This window comes from Herpailurus yagouaroundi, unplaced genomic scaffold, assembly GCF_014898765.1.
Source record: "Herpailurus yagouaroundi ecotype Mexico unplaced genomic scaffold, PumYag 28, whole genome shotgun sequence".
In the NCBI taxonomy this organism is placed as follows: Eukaryota; Metazoa; Chordata; class Mammalia; order Carnivora; family Felidae; genus Herpailurus; species Herpailurus yagouaroundi.
Genome location: NW_024412376.1, coordinates 123163402 through 123184399, shown reverse-complemented (window position 1 = coordinate 123184399; position 20998 = coordinate 123163402). Strand labels below are relative to the sequence as shown.

The 20998-nt window shown below is 39.4% G+C and overlaps 1 protein-coding gene across 1 annotated transcript in view; it reads left to right on the top strand.

The window, feature by feature from the left end:
* The window catches only part of CRACD (capping protein inhibiting regulator of actin dynamics), a 282732-nt gene that overhangs the window by 212678 nt on the left and 49056 nt on the right, over positions 1–20998 (top strand). Inside the window, exon 5 of the mRNA XM_040491488.1 lies at positions 8116–8287. The gene's annotated coding sequence lies outside the window, so the exon portion shown is untranslated. The remainder of the gene's footprint in view (positions 1–8115; positions 8288–20998) is intronic.

Genomic DNA, 20998 nt, shown 5'->3' with positions numbered 1-20998 from the left:
CCCCAGTGACTACTTTAATATCATACAACGTGGTGTTTGCTAGGGCTGCATAGCCAAGTGCTACAGAATGGGTGACTTAAACTACAGTTTATTTTCTTGATTCTGGTGGCTAGCAGTCTAAGATCAAGGTGTCATTGCTGTTTGTTTAGGCTTCTTTCCTTGGCTTGTAAATGGCCGTCTTCACCTTGTGTCCTCACATGGCCTTCCCTCTATGTGTTTCTGTGTCCTGATCTCTCTTTATAAGGACCCCAGTCATATTGGATTAGAGCCCACCTAATGACCTCTTTTTACCTTAATTACCTCTTTAAAGGTACTCTGTCTCTGGGGCATCTGGGTGGCTCAGTTGGTTAAGTATCTGACTTTGGCTCAGGTCATGATCTCACAGTTTGTGAGTTTGAGCCCTTCGTCAGCCTCTGTGCTGACAAGTTGGAGCCTGGAGCCTGCTTTAGATTCTGTGTATTCTTCTTTCACTACTCCTCCCCTGCTTGTGTGTTCTCTCTCTCTCTCTCTCTCTCTCTCTCTCTCTCTCTCTCTCAAAAATAAACATTTTTAAAAAGACTCTGTCTCCAAATACATATTCTGAGGCACTTGGGGTTTGGGACTTTAACATATGAATTTTGAGGGGACACAGTTCAGCTTATAGTATATGGTGTGGCTCAAAAGTGTATGAGGAAAGCACACAGAAGCCAGAGGAAGCTGTGGCCAATTATCACTGGGCTTGGTGACTTGGGAAAAGCTTCAAGGATGTAGGTCTTGAAGGATGAATAGAATTTCATCATGTTGAGAAGGAAGAAGATGACATTTCTTGCTGAGGAAACAAAAATTCCAAACTTTAGTCCTGGCTCAGAGTTCCACAACATATGCCATAGCCCATCCACCTAAGTGTCCAGGACCTGATACTTCCTGATACAGGCTGGTCACTGCCTTCTCTGCCTGTGACTCCTGACTTGAAAAAGCCACAGTCACTACCATCCCTGGGCCTCTCACCTTTGTTCCAGGCACCCCTGCCCTCTTCTAAAAGTATTATTGATCCTGTCTCTTCATATTCTGAATCGGCATAACAGCAAATGTCTGCCTCTCTCTGTGTTTCCCCAGAAAAGGAGACAACTCTTCCTTCTTCCCTCCTGACTTGACAGCCACCATGATAACCTTCCCTCCTCTCTGGAAGTAGAATCTCAGTCCTCAGTCTTCTCATGATGTGACACTGGAGAGCACTCCTGCCTGACATGCCACCAACTCCTTAGTCTTAGTTGAAATGTGTTGGGATTACTGGATCTGGTAAAAATGTGATAGCCACCGAGTGCTTGTGTATCACTGTACTTCTGGTCATCTTTTTTAACAGAATAGTTTCTTCTCAAAAGCATCCTCATGTTCCAGAGCTAAGAAAAATTTTGTGAAATTCCCCTTAAATTAGTAAAATTATAGGATTCAGACAGTTGCTGCGTACTGTGTCCTAATGTACACTATTTACCTACATGCTTGAAATCAGAACTTTACCTAAAGCATTAGGTTTATTTAACCAGAATGTTTCAGTCAACTCACTTGAGTTTACTGAGCAGTGTACTCTGGAGTGTAGGGGAGGTTTGTGTATCAAATATATGGTACCTAAAGAAAATAAAAGATTTTTGAAAGAAGGGCGCCTGGCTGGCTCAGTCAGTAGAGCATGTGACTCTTGATCTCGGGTTGTAAATTCAAGCTCCCACATGTAGAGATTATGTAAAAGTAAAATTAAAATATTTTTGAAAGAAATAATGAAGACAGGTGATTCCCAGGGTATGTTCAGGGGAGCACTTGTCATGACAGAGACCAGAAAGTCAGCTTTGGGAAGCACTGCATATTCTCTGCTCTTTTGGAAAGCAATAATGATATCAGCATATTAAAGACTCTGAAAAGCTTCACAGTAAAGAAACATATTTAACTTTATTTTACTTGCATTCTCAAATGTAGTGGTCTTTGAACAAGAAGCTGGCACCAACCATAGAGCACATTCTGAGAAACCCCAGACCAAGACATTTATGATGCTTAAAATGGAGTATGATAAAAAAAAATTCTGGGGGTGCCTGAATGGCTCAGTCTGTTGAGTGTCCAACTCTTGACTTCGGCTCAGGTCATGATTACAGGGTTGTAGAATCGAGCCCCCATGCTCAGCGTGATGCCTACTTGAGATTCTGTCTCTCTCTCCCTGTGCCCCTCTCCCCTGTTTGTGCACTCTCTCCCTCTAAAAAAAATTTTTTTTAAATTCTTTTTCTCTTCAGGAAGTGTATCATATAAATCCAATGCAGATAAATTGTATGCTTTCATTATTTTAGGTTTAGAAATGAAAATATAAGATTTACATCCTTATGACAAATGGAAAATGAATCAAATTTGCTTGACTTGCCCAGGGATTTTTAATTTTTAGAAGCTTCTATATAAACTAGCAATTATGATGCTGCAGCCATCAAATGGCATGTAATTATATCTATGAAATAATGGATAATGTACACTCTTTTAAATGAAAAAAATCCCTAAGGTAATTATTAGATGATGAAAATAAATTAATTCAGTTCAGTACTTAAAGAATGAAAATTATTGTCATTCCTGAAGCAGTCTATATGCATATATAGGTTCTTTCATGTGAAAAATTGCAAGAGAAAATTGCAGAAATATTAAGAAAATATGGCACCCACTGCCTTTTCTACTATAAATTCAGTCTTAGGACTTAAAATGGTAAATTTCCAGAGAGGCTGGTAAGCAGATGTTTCATAGCTAGTAAGAAATGGGGTCAGGATTCGAGCCAAATACTCTTGTCTCTGGGGCCCACACATTTAACCCCTAACTAGAGCTGTAACCAGTAATAAAACAAGTTTAGTGGGAAGAACATTTTTTCCTTCTCTTTCCCTTCTTCTCCCCACTGTCCTAACCACCCAACAAAAGTAAATTTATGTTATAAAATTCTAAAATGCTGTCTTAAATATGCTAATGTTGGAGAATACTTTGCTGAACTATATATACTTCTAAAGTATGGCAGTTGTATTTTGGAATACTTCACATTAGCATTGCAGAAGTGTTCTGTTTTGCTACATCGTTAAAATTGCTTTGATCTTTTAGACCCCCATTGGTACAAAAATAGTCACAGGAAGAGTTGGTGTTATCTGTGAAGAAAATAGTTGCTGGTAATGACCACGCACTTAATTCAGTTGAGTCTGTGGAGACAGTGCAACCCCCAAATCATAAACTGATCATAAAATAGTTTATTTAGTGGGTATTTATAGACATATGCTCAGGTTTTCATAATGGTTGTTGTGCAATAGAATTGCAAATGTTTCACAAAATTTAGCTACATGCTTTATTCATGTGAGAGATCTTATATCAGACTTTGAGAGTCAGGTGGGGAACCAAGTAAGTCTAACTGCCTCTCTGATTTATAAAACTTCATTTCCTATTAATGTTGCTTAGTTATGGTTTGCTATCTGAATAGAGGGTGGATCTAAATGTCATTCCTGAATCTTTTCATAAAATTAATCCTGGAAAATTAATTAATTGCCCCAATCAATAGTAAAATAACCATAAAAACAAATATTTAAATTTTATTTCAGATGTAAAGATATTTATGACAGGAGATGTAGTTTGGAAATGAGGAGGCAATTTATTTTTTATAACTGAGATGTGAGCAAACACTAAGACTTTGGAGCATACTTGTGAGCTTCTGTGTTCTGATTCCTCTTCCAAAGAGAGATTGGTGTTCTTAGGACTTACAGTCTCTTTTTCCTGTTGTAAGAAGGACTGGTTGTTGGATGGATAGTTCAAGTAGGTTTTACTGTTCTCTTACCTTCGTGATAATAACTAAGGCATTGCCAAAACAGCTTTTCCTGAGTAACTCTTGAGAAGTGCATTGACAGTTGGACTTTGACACATCTTTCAGGATAATATGTGTGTACTCATGCCAAGTGAATGCCCATATAATGTGCAGTACAGAGTGCCAGAGTGCCTGGTTCACAAGCAGTCCTCAAATGGGGCCAGCTCTACAGACAGATAGCCTAAAGGAGGCCATTCTGTGCTTGCACGAAGTCCACCAGGTTCTCCCAGCTAAGGTTTCCGTATCCTGGTGTCCTCCCCAAGGCTTTCTTTATCCCGTCCTTGACTTTGTATTCAGCTCCTTCCAGATTCATTTCACTTCCTATCTTCCCCAACAATATGACCAGTGCAGACCAATTTTATATGGTCGCTGCCACCATTCGGGCATGAAGCAATACAAAGGACCATATAATCCTTTTTGGCTGGTATAGAGCAATTAATTAAATACACAACTAGTTAGTTAAATACACCCATTAGTTAAATACACAACTAACCTGTTGTTATTCTAAGAAACTGTAATTTAATTTGTCTTTCATTGTGGTTAATTTGGTTCCAGCTCAGCTAAACACCACCAAATCTACCTTGACTTTAGAGCAAGTGATGATTTTTTTCCCCTGTCCATAAATTCTGACATAACCTGATGTTCTCTATTTAGTTTAAAAGCTAGAGGGGCGCCTGGGTGGCGCAGTCGGTTAAGCGTCCGACTTCAGCCAGGTCACGATCTCGCGGTCCGTGAGTTCGAGCCCCGCGTCAGGCTCTGGGCTGATGGCTCAGAGCCTGGAGCCTGTTTCCGATTCTGTGTCTCCCTCTCTCTCTGCCCCTCCCCCGTTCATGCTGTCTCTCTCTGTCCCCCCAAAAAATAAATAAACGTTGAAAAAAAATTAAAAAAAAAAAAAGCTAGATTTGTGGGTCCAGACTGGGGGTAATGATGTAACAACTGATACTTTTAGAATTTGCTATGGTCTTTTAGAATATTTCTTCTTTCTTTCTTTCTTTCTTTCTTTCTTTCTTTTTTGAGAGAGAGAGAGAGAACGTGAGCAGGGGAGGAGCAGAGGGAAAGGGAGAGAGAGAATCTTTTTTTTTTTTTTTTTAATTTTTTTTTCAATGTTTTTATTTATTTTGGGGACAGAGAGAGACAGAGCATGAACGGGGGAGGGGCAGAGAGAGAGAGGGAGACACAGAATCGGAAACAGGCTCCAGGCTCCGAGCCATCAGCCCAGAGCCCGACGCGGGGCTCGAACTCACGGACCGCGAGATCGTGACCTGGCTGAAGTCGGACGCTTAACCGACTGCGCCACCCAGGCGCCCCAGGGAGAGAGAGAATCTTAAGCAGGCTACACACTCAGTGCAGAGCCCAGTGCTGGGAGAGATCATGACCTAAGCTGAAATCAAGAGTTGGAAGCTTAACTGACTAAGCCACCCCTGGGGGTGCTAGCCAGGCACCCCTAGCATATTTCTGATTAGAGAACTAGGGGTTAGATATTTCTGCAGTGGGAAAAAGGCAGTCAGTATAAAAGGAAAAAGGAAGAGTTTCATCTCAGAAATAAGTGGAATGTAGCACAAATTACTACTTGACCATTTATAATAATGCTGCCAAATCTAGAAATTAGGTGTCATTTACATATTTTGAGCTTTGGACAGTCGTAGAGAAAACATTCATTTATTTTATCAGTCCAGTTATATAATGATACCTGAAGCATCTTTCAGAATTTTTTAAATTTACATTTCTTAATTGACTCATATAAGGTCATCTCTTTTAACATTTGCTTGATGTTCTTTGATGGTCTTCAAAAATTGCTACTGATTATAATGTTTAAAATTTTTTTTTAACGTTTATTCATTTTTGAGAGATAGAGACAGAGTGCAAGCGGGGGAGGGGGAGAAAGAGAGGGAGACAGAATCTGAAGCAGGCTCCAGGCTCTGAGCTGTCAGCACTGAGCTGGACACGGGGCTCAAACCCACAAACCACGAGATCATGATCTGAGCCGAAGTCGAACGCTCAACTGACTGAGCCACCCAGGCACCCCTATAATGTTTTAAAATTATCCATTGATGGGAGCCAGAAGCAGGTGTCATGAAAATCTCTGGCTCATACTCCTGAATTGATAACCACTGAAAACATACAAACATTCTGAAATCAAACCCTCCAGTTTGTTCTGTTTGTTTTTACCATTTTTAAGCGTTATGATCTCAATTATATTATACACACTTTCTTGTCTTTTAAATAATACACAGTGAAAAAAACTAAATTCCTTTTTGAGGACTATATGCTTACCACAAAGCCTTATGTAGGGAGTCATCTGATATAACAAGTCTCCTTTCCTTTTAAACGTGATATTGTTATTTCAGGGACCACTGAAGTTTGAAGGCATTTGCACCTATATTAAGGATCCCAGACTGTTGTCCTTTTGTGATTGGTAACTATTCTGTCTATCTCAGTGTCTTACAGCTTAAGGCAAAGTGGTTTAAGCCACTTTTTCCTCACTTCAGACTTTCTTTCAGAAAGATCAGAACTGAAGATCACCAGAGGAAATGAGATGGTTACCTTACCTTGCACATCTTTAACCTCGTTTTTTGCCCAGATTTCTCTGTAGACTATGGCCCGAAGAGGTCTGGGGGCTCTAACACTCAGATGGGGACTCATACCTGTGTGTTTTGTGCAGGTATTTCTTTTTTTTTTTTTTTAATTTTTTTTCAACGTTTATTTATTTTTGGGACAGAGAGAGACAGAGCATGAACAGGGGAGGGGCAGAGAGAGAGGGAGACACAGAATCGGAAACAGGCTCCAGGCTCTGAGCCATCAGCCCAGAGCCTGACGCAGGGCTCGAACTCACGGACCGTGAGATCGTGACCTGAGCTGAAGTCGGACGCTTAACCGACTGCGCCACCCAGGCGCCCCAGTGTGCAGGTATTTCTTAATAAACATTGTGAGCTTTTGTATTTTCTTTTCCCTCAGAGCTCCTGACTCCAACTTAAGATATATTTCCCATGATGTTGACAAGTTATTTCATCTCTCTGTGCCTCAGACTCCTCACCTGTAAAATGGGGATGTTAATAATATCTACCTCATAGTGTCATTGTGAGGATTAGCTGAATTAATATTTAGAAAGTTTTTAAAGCAGTGATGCATAAAAAGGGTTAAGTAACTTAAAAAAAGATTGTCTGACCCTGAGTAAGTGGCTCTTTAAGCTTCTTAAAGAAAAGGAAGGATCTGAGAAGATGCTTCCTCTGGTATGGGGTGATACACACTTTTTTTCCTGAGGTGGGAGTGGAGTGATAATGGATGAATTTGTAATTGAAGGAGCAGAACTTGAAAGGTATTACCTAAAATATCTGTCAGTAATGCTGGCACTGAGCCTGGGTCCTGACTGAATGAAGTAATATATGGAAAGATGTTCATAGCAACTCCTTTGGGGCTCTTCATAGAAGATTCTGAGAGGAGACGGGAGAAATAAATTGGAAATATATAGGGATGGAGGGAATTGGGGCAAAGCTGATGCCAAGAGTTGGCAGTTATTTTCTGTCTCTAACAAAGGCTAAAACAGGGTGATTCTCAGTGGAGAATATGTGTGTGTGTGTGTGTGTGTGTGTGTGTGTGTGTGTGTGTAGATACACACACATAAATAGAAAGTTATATATATAAAGGTGTATGAAATTTTTTGAGCACCCGTCTGACTTAACATGTGTTCTCAGCTTCTTCTGTGGAGAAGGGCACTGGCCACCTGCTTGTTTTTTGTTTTTAATTATTTTTTATTTTTTTTTTTTTAATTTTTAGAATGAGTGGGGAGGGGCAGAGAGAGGGAGAGAGAGAGAGAATCCCAAGCAGGCTCCTTGCTCAGTGTGGAGACTGACTTGGAGCTTGATCTCATGGCCATGAGATCACCACCTGATCAAGAGTTGGATGCTTAACCCACTGAGCCTCCCAGGAGCCCCTGGCCATCTGCCTATTAAAGAGAGCAGGCACCACTGTTGTGTGGCATGTGCAAAGGGGTGCTCTGAGGCCACTGTGAGCCTCGGAACCCCTCTGTGTCATCCCAGGTGCTTCTTGGGAGCCTGGTGACAGGAGACTTACTGTGCCTTTGGCTTGCCTCTGCCTGACTGTGCCCGGACTGGGGCTGGCCGTGTCATTCCTGGCACAGGGCTTGGTCGCTCATTCACTCTGATGGCTGCCCTTTGCCCCTTCTCCCTTGGCCAGAGGCAGCTCAGTTGTAATTTGCTCTCAGGCTCAGAAGTGCAGCCCTGTCAAACTGCAGTGTGTGTTCATCTTGTAATCCACAGACAAGAAGAAAGGAGGTAAATTCCAGCCTTTTAAGAAGTTGTTTGGTAAAAGGAAAAAGAAAGACACTTTGTTGTCCCAGGAGGCGTCAGCAGGGAGTAAGAGTCACTCTCCCCGGAGTGTCAGCAATGGGACCTTCTCTTCAGATGAGGAGACCCTGGAAGACAATCTAAGGTAATAATTCATACTTTTTCTCCCCCAGATTTTAGCAGAGTTCCAGTGTGGGGAATGGGATCCCAAAGGAGGCAAGGGTGGAGTCACAGATGTGTTGCATCTCTGGGAAGATGGAAGGCTTGGGGTACTTTGTGCATTCTGTGTGGAGATGTCACCATGGGGAATTGGCAACGAGTCTGGCCTCATTTTCTGGGAAAGCACAGGGATCTGTGCCTTCATTTTGCTGCCTTCACTAGTGATAGAGGCAGCACCCTGCTGGTTTGGCTCAGTAAATTAATCTGGATAGAAGGAGACTGCATTCCCATGCCCTGTTGCTAGACGAAGAGACAGGGTGGGTACAGATTAGATTGTACATCCATGTTGAGAACATAGACTGCTCAGGCACAAAGTGGTCACCCTTTCTACCTCTGGCAATCTCTAGCGACTTCTGGAGTCTGTAAGTCGTAGAGCTTTGGCTTCTGCTCTTTGTTTTCTGTGTTTCTCTCTACATCTTTCCCCCACCTCTCCTTGCCCCTCCCCTTTCTCTTTCTCTCCCTCCTTATTCTTCTTCCCCGCCCTCACCCCCCTTTGCTTCTTAGAGCACAGGTACTAAATCTGGCCATGACTGTGTCAAGAACTCAGAAAAGCAGGGTCGGGAAGTAGTTTCTCACCTGAGTGCTGGGAATTGAAGTTAGAGTCAGAGATGATTAAACTCTGCTACTGACAGCTTAGAAGTCAGCTCCTCTGAGAAGCCTTTTCCCACTCCCTGATCTGATTTGTTTGCCCTTGCCGGCATTCCCCTAGCATCATGCACCTGGCTCCAGCAAAGAACTTGTCACTTTCTATGGAAATTATTGATTTGCTTGTCTGTCTCATTTGACTGCCAGTTCCATGAAGTCAGGGACCGGGTTTTATTCAGCCTCGTATTAGGTGCTCAAAAACTGTTTCCTATGAATGCCTGGCACGGCACAACTTGCCATAATACATGTGGAAGGAATAGATGAGGTAATCTGTGATATTTTTACTGTGATTCAAGGACAAGAACAAAAACATCCTGTGGGATGTATGTCAGTAAGTAAATTCTAATAGACACTCCAGTTGAGCACAACTTACATGCAGAATCCTTAGGCAAGCAGTGGCACATTAAGCTTTGCGGTGCTCGGTGACAGCATTACTGGGTCCTAACTGATATTGACTCTCTTCCTCAACAGGCCTGTTATTTGTCTTCCATTATCTTTAGTAAGAATACTATCAAATTTAACTATAGGAAATTGTTTCACTGGAAGGAGAACACAGGTAGCACTAAGCCCATCCAGAGGTTGGGATGTCATTATGTACTAAGGTATGCTTGAGTATTGTTCAGTATAAATGTTTTGATTTTACTTCAGTTTCTTCAGTGGAAAATTGGAATGTGAACTGTTTCTGCCTCACAGTATCAGAATGAGGTAACAGATACTAAAATGTGACCAACTAGTAGTTTAATGCAAAATGAGGTGGAGTCTAGAAGGTTCTCCTTTAGAAGGACTGTTCTGTGAAAACACAGGCTGTCCTTTTTTATGGTTTTGCCAAGTCCCTGATTTCTTACTGAATGATTTTAGACTCTTAGAAGAGCCTGGATCCTGGTGGTTCTCTTCCCATTTAAATTCTATTCCGTCTACCCCCTTGGAGTTTTCCTTAGATTTTAAGTTATACAAAGCCTTGGAATTTCATATTGATTCAAACACCTGCACTTCTATAAAATAAAGGTAATGCCACCTGTTCTTATTATTGGTCTTTGTTAATAAACCTATATTTATGAGACATACACTATATTTTAATTATTTAGCACTTGTTTTTATAATAAAGGAATTGGGAGGGATAAGCTTTGGAGGAAGAATTTTTAAAAATGTCTCTTTAACTATTTTTAAATTAAAAAGACAAGAAAACAGGAATTATTTAAAATACACATTCCCCTTTTCTTCTCAGAAATTGACAGTTGCAAAATAATTACACCTGCAAAGTAAATACTACATTCATTGCCTACAGTATAGCTGAATTTCTGAATATTTGCCCTATTTACAGATGGAGAAAATTAAAGATGTTGTTTCCAACACTTCTTTTTTTTAATGGAAGTATAATATATTTCCTATAATTTTTTATTTTCAGTTTACTGCTCAATAATCATGTTACTTTAGATTGTGTAATGATTCACAGAATTTCTGTGCATTTTATTTGCTATCTCCAGCTCTCACTAAAACACAAAACTCAAAATTCTGTTAGCATGGTCTTGGGTGGAGGTTCCAAGGAGGCAAATTTCAGCCCAGTGTGAGGGAGAATTTCCTAAATACTAGGGCTGCCTAAAACTGGGGAGGCTGGGTATGTGCCAGAAGGAGTTTGGACTGATGAAGGGGAAATTCTGCAGTGGGTGGGAATTTAAAGGAGTTGAACTTTAACATGCTGTCAAACTCCAAGAATCTGTAATTCTAGAAATGTCTCCATGGCCAAAAATAGCCCATTATTGATCTGCTCCTTCTGCCTGAAATTTCTCATTTCCTTTGGGCTTTTAACGCATACTGTTCTTTCTCTAGGTTAGAAGCCTTTATTTCTCCTAGGCTACTGCTTTTAAATTATACATGCCTGTGGGGAAAGCAAAATAGTAAAACATGTTCAGTTTTTAACAATTTAATGTGACTTCCTTTATTAATTAAATGCAACTAAAATTGTGTTTCCCAAAATGTGTTAAATTTAAAAAGGGGGAGAGGGTCAGCTTGGCAAAAAAAGAAAAAAAAAATAGGTTGGGGAAATTCTGGGCCAAAACAAATAGGATCCTTTACATAGGACTTTTCAGAGCTTTTACTATGCTAATGTGCCCTGGGAATTTCTGAGAAGGGGGATGTATTATGGAACATTTCCAAGACTCCTTTAACCACAAATCTTTTTTCACAGAGAATATCCATTGGCATATATTAAAGCTACCACTTATTGAACTTAATGCAATGTGGTTTTGCATAGTTGAACTCATATAATGTTCACACACTCCGAGGTTGACATTATTATCCCCATTTCTTATTTTCAAAAATTGAGATATAATTGACATATATCATATTAGTTTCAGATGTACAACATAATGATTCAGTATTTATATATACTGCAAAATAAGTCTGGTTACCATCTGTCACCATACAAAGGTATTAAAAAATTTTTTTTCTTGTGATGAGAACTTTAAAGATTTTTAAGATTTTAAGATCAAATATATGATATAAATAATATATACAATACAATATATAGAACAATATATACAGTAAAAATGATAGTATTGTTAACTGTAGTCACCATGCTGTGTATTACATTGCCATGATTTATTTTATAACTGGAAATTTGTATCTCTTGACCCCCTTCACCCATTTCACCAACTGTTCAACCTCCTCCCCTCTGGCAACCATCAGTCTATTTCTGTATTTATTAGTCTTGTTTTACATGTTCATTTGTTTTAGTTTTTAGATTCCACTTGTAAGTGGAATCATACAGTATTTGTCTTTCTCTGTCTGACTTAGCATAATGTCCTCAAGGTTTATCCATGTATCACAAATGGCAAGATTTCATTCTTTTTTATGACTGAGTGGTATTCCAGCGTGTGTGTGTGTGTGTGTATGTGTGTGTGTGTGTGTAACATCTTCTTTATTCATCCATTGATGGACACTTAGGTTGTTTCCATATCTTGCCTTGTGTAAATAATGTAGCAGTGAACAAGGGGTGCATATATGTTTTCAAATTAGTGTTTTTGTTTTCTTCATATAAATGCCAGTAGTGGAATTGCTAGATTACATGGTAGTTCTATTTTTAAATTTTTCAGGAACCTCCATACTGTTTTCCATAGTGGCTACACCAATTTATATTTTGGCCAACAGTGCACAAGGGTCCCTTGCCTCTAAATCCCTGCCAACACTTGTTTTTTCTTGTCTTTTTGGTGATGGCCATTGTAATATGTGTGAGGTGATACCTCATTGTGGTTTTCATTTGCATTTCCCTGATTAGTGTTGGTGAGCATTTTTTAATGTGCCTCATGGCCATCTTTATGTCTTTTTTGGAAAAATGTTCTGATCCTCTTCCCATTTTTTCATCAGAGTGTTTTTTGTTATTGGGTTGTATGAATTCTTTATATATTTTGGATATTAACCCTTTTTCAGATATATGATTTGCAAATATCTTCTCCCAATTAGGAGGATGGCTTTTCGTATTTTTGATGGTTTCCTTTGCTGTGCAGAAGCTTTTTAGTTTGTATTGTCCCACTTGTTTATTTTTGCTTTTGTTGCCCTTGCCTTTGGAGTCAGATCTAAAAAATAATCACCAAGACTGATGTCAGCGAGCTTATTGCCAATGTTTTCTTCTAGTTTTATGGTTTCAGGTCTTCCACTCAAGTCTTGAATCCATTTTAAATTATTTTTGTACATGGTGTAAGATAGTGGTCTTATTTCAGCCATTGCACATGGCTGTCCAGTTTTCCCTGCACCATTTATTGAAGAAACTGTCCTTCCCCTACTGTATATTCTTGCCTCCTTTGTTATAAATTAAGTGACCATTTATGTAGGTGTTTATTTCTGGGCTTTATATTCTGTACTATTGGTCACTATGTCTCTTTTTTATGCTGGTTCCATATATTCCAAAACATTCCATGTTTTGATTACTGTAGCTTTATAGTGTAGTTTGAAATCAGGGTTTGTGTTACCTCCAATTTTGTTCTTGTTTCTCAGGATTGCTTTGGCTCTTCAGGCTCTTTTGTGGCTCCATACAACTTTTAGGAATGTTTGTTCTATTTCTGTGAAAAATGCCATTGGAATTTTGATAAGCATTGCATTGAATCTGTAGGTTTGGGTAGTATAGACATTTTAACAACAACATTTTAACAGTCCTTTCAATTAGTGAGCACAGAATATCTTTCCATTTGTGTCTTCTTCAGTTTCTTTTATCAATATCTTACAATTTTCAGTGTACAGGTCTTTCACCCCCTTGGTTAAACTTATTCCTGGCTATGTTTTTAATGCAATTGTAAATGGGATTGTTTTCTTAATTCTCTTTTTGATAGTTCATTGTTAGTATATAAAAATGCAACAGATTTTGGTGTATTGATTTTGTATCCTGCACCTTTACTGAATTCATTTATTTGTTCTAACAGTTTTTTGGTGATATCTTTAGGGTTTTCCATATATAAAGTCCTGTCCACAAATAGTGACAGTTTTACTTCTTCCTTTCCAATTTGAATGCCTTTTCTTTCTTTTTCTTGCCTAATTGCTCTGGCTGGGACTTTCAGTACTATGTGGAATAAAAGTGGTGAGCATGGACATTCTTGTCTTGTTCCTGACACTATCCCCACTTCAAAGGGAAGAAAACTAAGGCTGGAGAGTGACTTGCTGGTAAGTTGCTGAGCCAGTAATTAAGCAGGAAAGAGGGCATTCTTAATCACCCATTCTAACTCTGAAGAAGCTGTAGCCTTACCAGGGAGCGAGTCACATGGCCCTGAATTCTACTAGTCCTGGGTCACCAGGCTCAGGTGTCTTCCTGCCTTTGCTGCCTTACTGAGGCTCTGCTGCTCCTAGGATTCCTCCCCACTTGTCCTGCTTCCATTTTCTACCTCACACCCAGCATTTACTATATTATCTCAGCCACAGCTCCTTATAGTAAGTGCCAGCTGTAGGCACATTGAGAACCAAAGGAGTTTCCATGAGGGCGGGCTCACTCTGGGACTATAGCAGTCAAAAAAGGGTTCAGGCATGAGGAAGCCTTGGACTGGCTCCAGATGATGGGCAGGACACAGAATGGCTGATGGGCAAGGCATAAATCTTTCAGATCTGGAATGCCATGAGCAGACTTACATGCAAGAATGAATGTGGCAAATAGAATAGGAGGGAACTTTCCAAGTCACTCTATGTGGCCAGTGTTACCCTAATAACACAGCCGGCATAACCATCACAAAAAAGAAAACTACAGACCAATTTCCCTTATGAATATAGAAATAAAAATCCTCAACAAAATACAACAAAATACTGAATCCAACAACATACAAAAAGGATAATACACCATAATCAAGCAGGATTTATCCCAAAAGTGCAAGGTTAGTTAATCATACAAAATCAATAAATATAATATACCATATTAATAAAATTAAGGACAAAGACCACATGATCATCTCAATAGATGCAGAAAAAACATTTGACAAAATCCAACACACTAGATAAAAACTCTTAAAACTAGAACTAAAAGGGAACTTCTTTAACTTGAGGAAGGACATCTCCAAAAATATCACAGCTCATACCATTCTCAATGGTGAAAGAATGGTTGTGTTTCCCATTAAGATCAGGAACAAGACAAGGATATGCTTTTAATACTGTACTATAAATTATAGCTAGGGCAATTAGGCAAGAAAAATAAATAAAAGGTATTGATCTTGGAAAGGAAGAAGCAAAACTATTTGCAGATGCCATGATCTTATATATAAAAAAGCCCAAGGAATCCACAAAATTAAACAAGGCTGCGGGATATAAGATTGGAGTTTTTGCATCTCAGTATGCTAGCAATGAACAATCTGAAACTAGGAAAACAATTCCATTTACAATAGCATCAAAAGAAATAAAATACTTAGGAATAAATTTAATAAAAGAAATACAAGGGTGCCTGGCTAGCTCAGTCAGAAGAGCATGCAACTCTTGATCTCAGGGTTATGAGTTTGAACCCCACACTGGGTGTAGAGATTACTATAAAGGAAATAAACTTAAAAAATAAAATAAAATAAAATAAATAAATAAATAAATAAATAGGGACACCTGGGTGGCTCAGTTGGTCAAATGTCTGACTTCAGCTCAGGTCATGATCTCACGGTTCATGAGTTCGATCCCTGCACCAGGCTCTGTGCTGACAGTGCAGAGCCCGCTTTGGATCCTCTGTCTCCCCCCACCCCGCCCTACCCTCCCTCATTCTCTCTCTCTTTCTCTCAAGAATAAATAAACATTAAAAATAAAATAAAAAATAAACAAAAGACTTGTACACTGAAAAAAGGATAACATACCATTGAAAGAATTTAAAAAGATCTAAATAGATGGAAAGGTATCACTATTCATTGGTTGGAAAACTTAGTATTGTTAAGATGGCAATAGCCCCTGAATTGATCTACAGGTTCAGTACAATTCCTGTCAAATTCCCAGCTGACTTTTTTTTGCAGAAATTGGCAAGCAGGTCCTAAAATTCATATGGGAATGCAAGGGATCCAGAATAAGCAAAATAGTCTTGGAGGGCTCACATTTCTCGAGTTTAAAACTTACTATAAAGCACACCAAATATCCATTGACTGATGAGCGGATAAAGAAGATACGGTGTGTGTGTGTGTGTGTGTGTGTGTGTGTGTGTGTGTGTGTATACACACACACACACACAATGGAATATTACTTGGCGATCGAAAAGAATGAAACTTTGCCACTTGCAACAACATGGATGGAACTAGAGTGTGTTATGCTAATAAGCAGGATAAGTCAGAGAAAGACAAATATCACATGATTTCACTCATGTGGAATTTAAGAAACGCAACAGATGAACATAGGGGAAGGGAAGAAAAAATAAGATAAAAACATAGAGGGAGACAAACCACAAGAGACTCTTTAATACAGAGAACAAACTGAGGTTGCTGGAGGGGAGGTGGGTGGAGGATGGGCTAAATGGATGATGGGCATGAAGGAGGGCACTTGTTGGGATGAGCACTGGGTGTTATATGTAAATGATGAATCACTAAATTCTACTCCTGAAATCATTATTGCACTATATGTTAACTAACTTAGATTTAAATAAAATTTAAAAATTCAAAAAAAATTTACTACAAAGCTACAGTAACCTAAATAGTGTGGTACTGGCATAAGGATAGATGTAGATTAATGGAATTTAAATGAGAGTACAAATATAAACCCTCACATTTGTAGTCAACTGATTGTCACTATGTGTGCCAAGCAATTCAATGGGTAAAGAATAGTCTTTTTCTACAAATGGTGCTGGGACAGTTGAATAACAATATGCCAAAGAATGAATTTGGACTCCTTTCTTTTTTTTTTTTATTTTTTTTAAATGTTTATTCATTTTTGAGAGACAGAGAGTGATTGGGGGAGGGGCAGAGAGAGAGTGAGACACAGAATCTGAAGCAGGCTCCAGGCTCCGAGCTGTGGGCACAGAGCCCGATGCAGGGCTCGAACCCACTAATTGCAAGATCATGACCTGAGCTGAAGTCAGATGCCACCCAGTCACCCTGGACTCCTTTCTTATACCATTCACAAGCCAATCCAAAATGGATTACAGACCTAAATGTAAAAGTTAAAACTGTAAAATTCTTGGGGCACCTGGGTGGCTCAGTCGGTTGAGCTTCCGACTTCAACTCAGGTCATGATCTCACGGTTCGTGGGTTCAAGCCCCGCGTCGGGCTCTGTACTGACAGCTCAGAGCCTGGAGCCTGCTTTGGATTCTGTGTCTCCCGCTTTCTCTCTGCTCCTGCCCCACTCATGCTCTGTCTGTCTCTCTCGAAGATGAATAAACATTAAAAAAATAAATAAAAAATTTTAAAAAACTGTCAAATTCTTAGATAAAAACAAAGGAATATACCTTCATGGTTGGATAATGATTTCTTAGGTGCCAAAAGCACAGGTGACAAAAGAAAAAATTGGTAAATTGGACTTCATCAAAATTAACTTTTGCATTACAAACAACACCATGAAGAAAATGAAAAGACAATTCACAGAATGGAAGAAAACATTTGCAAACCATACATCTGATAAGGGAGTTATATTCAGAATAGGCAAAGAACTCTTATAACTCAGTAATAAGATGACCAAAAAAATTTTTAATGGATAAATTATTTGAATAGACATGTCTCCAAAGAAAATATTACAAGGTTCATTATGAAAACATACTTGCTTAACATCATTAGTTATCAGGGAAATGCAAATCAAAACCACAATAACATAGAACTTCACAACCATTAGGAAGGCTATAAAAAATAAATACATACATACATACATACATACATACATACATACAATAACATGTGTTGGTGAGAATGTAGAGAAATTTAGACCCTAATACAGAGTTGATGGTAATGTAAAATGGTATAGCCATAGTTTGATGGTTCATCAAAATGTTAATCATAGAGTTACCATATGACCCAGCAGTTCTAATCCCAGGTATATAACCCAAGAGAAATGAAAACACATGTCTGCACAAAAACCTGTACACAAATGTTCATAACAGCATTATTCATAGTAGTCAAAATGTTGAAACAGTCCAAAAGTCCATCAAAAAATGAATGGATAGGGGTGCCTGTCTGGCTTAGTCAGTAGAGTACGTGACTTTTGATCTTGGGGTTGTGAGTTCAAGTACCATGTTGGGTGTGGAGCCTACTTTGAAAAAAAAGGATGGATAAATACAATGTGTTATATATCCATGCAATGGAATATTTGAAATACTGATACATGGTATGACATGGATAAACTTTGAAAACACTATGCTAAGTGAAAGAAGGAAGTTAGAAAATACCACCTAGTGTATGATTATATTTATATGAATGTCTCAAATAGGCAAATTCATTGAGACAGAAAGATTTGTGGTTGCCAGGCATGGGGTAGGGTGGCGGGTGACTGTTAATGAGCGTGGGGTTTCTTTTTGGGATGATAAAAACTAAACTTAGGTGGTGATGATAGTAGCCCAATTCTTAGAATATACTAAAAATCATTGAAATGTACCCTTTGAATGAATGAAATTTTAGGGTATATGAATTATATCTCAGTAAATGTATTTTTTTAAAGTAGTGAATGTGGCATTGTTGAAGTCCTACCTGGCTGAGGTGATAAGTTTGTATAGGCAGGAGAGATTCAGGGCTTATTCTCCTCTCCTAAATCCCTAAAATAGGAGGTAGAAATTTGGAGCGGAACAGAAAGGGATAATTATGAAGTAGGACATCACTGCAGGCTACAGCAGGCTGGCTTGGAAGGAGAAGCAGCTGCACACATTTGCTTGAGGGTGTTGAGCCCCTTCATTGAGGGAGGTGTTCAGCTTGAAGGGAGAGAGGACATGAGGGAAAAAATACAGGTTATGTCTGAGACTGCCTGTTTAAAAATAGTTGCCTGTGCCTTGTAGGAAACATAGAGTTGTTATTTGGCCACATACATGTGAATCTATAAGAAAAGTGTTATTATAGACATCAAGGGAATTGGGCACTATCAAAAGAAAATGCCCCACAGATGTTACTGTGACAAGACTGGAAGGGTCTATAACATTACCCAGAATGCTGTTGGTCCTGTTGCACAAGATTCTTGCCAGGAGAATTCATGTATGTATGTTGAGCATATTAAGCATCTAAGAACCAAGATAGCTCCTAGAAACATGTGAGGGGAAAATGATCAGAAAAAGGAAGTGAAATAGAAAGATACTTGGATTCAGGCGCCAGCCTGCTCCACCCAGAGAAGCACACTTTGTTAGAGCCAGTGGAGAGGAGCCTGAGCTGCTGGAATCTGTTTGTATGAATTCATGGCATGATAGATGTTTTTTAAAAAAAGACCTCTGGACTATAAAGAGAAGAAAAAATTGCCTATGGTTGACCCCATGCAGCCCTGCTCACACATACACACAAAAGGAGATATCAATCCTACTCTCTACTTACATGATGCCCTTATTCAGTAGACACACACACACACGCACCCACACCGGTGTTAAAATCTAAGGTAATTTTTTAGTCCTGATCCAATACCTTCACTTTAGAAATGGGGACACTGAGGCTTAAAGAGATCACAGTACAGTGCTGTTCATGTTAGAGATGTGATTAGAATTCCAGTCAGCTGATTTTGCATGTGGTAATCCTTTCCTCTTGAACAACCCCACCCTATCTCCACTTGCTTGAGGGTGTAAGCAGGCACTCTTACAAGCAGGCTAATTCCTCTTTATCCTTCACTTTTCTGCACAAATGTGCCTTCCTCAGGGAATAAGCCTACTCTGACCCCCTTAGCCTAGATCAGGCCTCCCTGCCATTGTTCTCAGTTTCCTTTACCTTCCCACAAAGGTAGGCCTGTAGGGTACCCATTGTATTTCCAGGCTTTAGAATTGTGCCTGGGCCATAGCAGGCATTCAGATTATTCATTTACTAAATGTACAAATACTGCTCTTTTTTGCCATACCGACTCTTCCCACTGTACAAGTCAACGTTTAGCTGATTCATCCTTCAGTTTCCCACCATGGTACAGAGTATCACTGTACATGGTGACAGCATAGTGAGACATGTCACCAGTGAAATGACAGTGGAGTTCAGGCTCCCTGATTACCCATGTTGTACCTTGGGTCACTTGGCCTTGCTGCTTTTCAGAAGGTCAAGTCAGAAAAGACTTAGACTACTTGATCATTTATCCTCTACCCATACGAACCTGCGATGTGCTGATTGAATTGGGACTAGAAAAGATATACAAAACCACTCAATGAAATTTAGGAACAAAGCAGGAAAACTAATGGAGCTGGACTGAGTAAGTTTAGAGGGGATGAAGGCTGATGATACACTGTGTGGGAGAGCAACAGATCAGGAGCCAGAGTCTCATGTGCATGCAGCTGCTTTCACTCGTGAGCTGTGTGATCTGACCCAAGCCAGGCCCTTCATCTGTTAAATGGATATGCTCTCTCCACGCGCTTTCCCCACTTATTATGAGGACCAAAAAAATGCATGTGACATTATACTACCTGCTATAAAATAGCACTTTACAAATGCAGGGTAATGTTATTACTGATATAAAGAGGATGTGGATACTAGTTTTCTATTTCCAGAGCATAGACCAAAACTCAGTTGATTCAGATGATGAGTAGAGAGGTTTATGAAAAGATCTTTGTCCAGGTGGAGCAACTGAGGAGTGGAACAGACAGCATGCAAACTCGTGGAGTCCTTGCAGAATTCTCCCGGCAGGTTAGACAATTGCTCATCCTATGTGATGGAGACACAGGACTAAGCTTAGGGACTGGAGTAAGTGATCTTTGATTTCTAGTTCTAAGAGTGCATGCATTTAAGATCCCCAAATTCCCTCCTCTTCCTTGAATTTTTTTGAACTGTCCTGTTTCTGTTGTAATAATTAGGCTCCATAGCCTATTGGGTACCATATATTTTCATAGAATACCGAAGTCTGGGATGAGCTTCCGTGATGCCACACAAAATATATTGACTCCAGTCTCTTCCAGCAACTCTAGTTTGTTCGATGAGGATACTTAATTGCTCTTTAGCATTTCATTTGAATGAGACTCACAGATCTGTTTAGAAGAAAACTGCTGATCAATTGCAAATGCCCCTGTTGTCATGGAAACAAGCTGCAATGAGACTATAATTATATTTCCTTATTCCTGAAGTGAATCCCTAATCATTGCTATGGTAATTACCCAATATCTGTGGTCCCAAATTACATGATGCTTGTCCAAAAAAGACAAAGGATAGGAATAGGAGGGCTGGCCCAAGACATGTGTTAACTGTGCAGCTGCAGAAAGCCCTCTCCTTTTGTGTGTGGGGAGAATTTCCCTCTGTGGGCTCATACTCCAAGGTTAGATGATGTCAGTGGCATCTTAGAATGTGCCTGGTGTGTAGAGTAGTGGCTAGAAGGCCGTATCAGGTTAGGATTATTTCTAACACAACTAGTATCTTCAACAGTAATGAAATATAGTACCTGATGTACCTGAAAGTCTGGAGGACTTGTCAAGTTTCAAAGT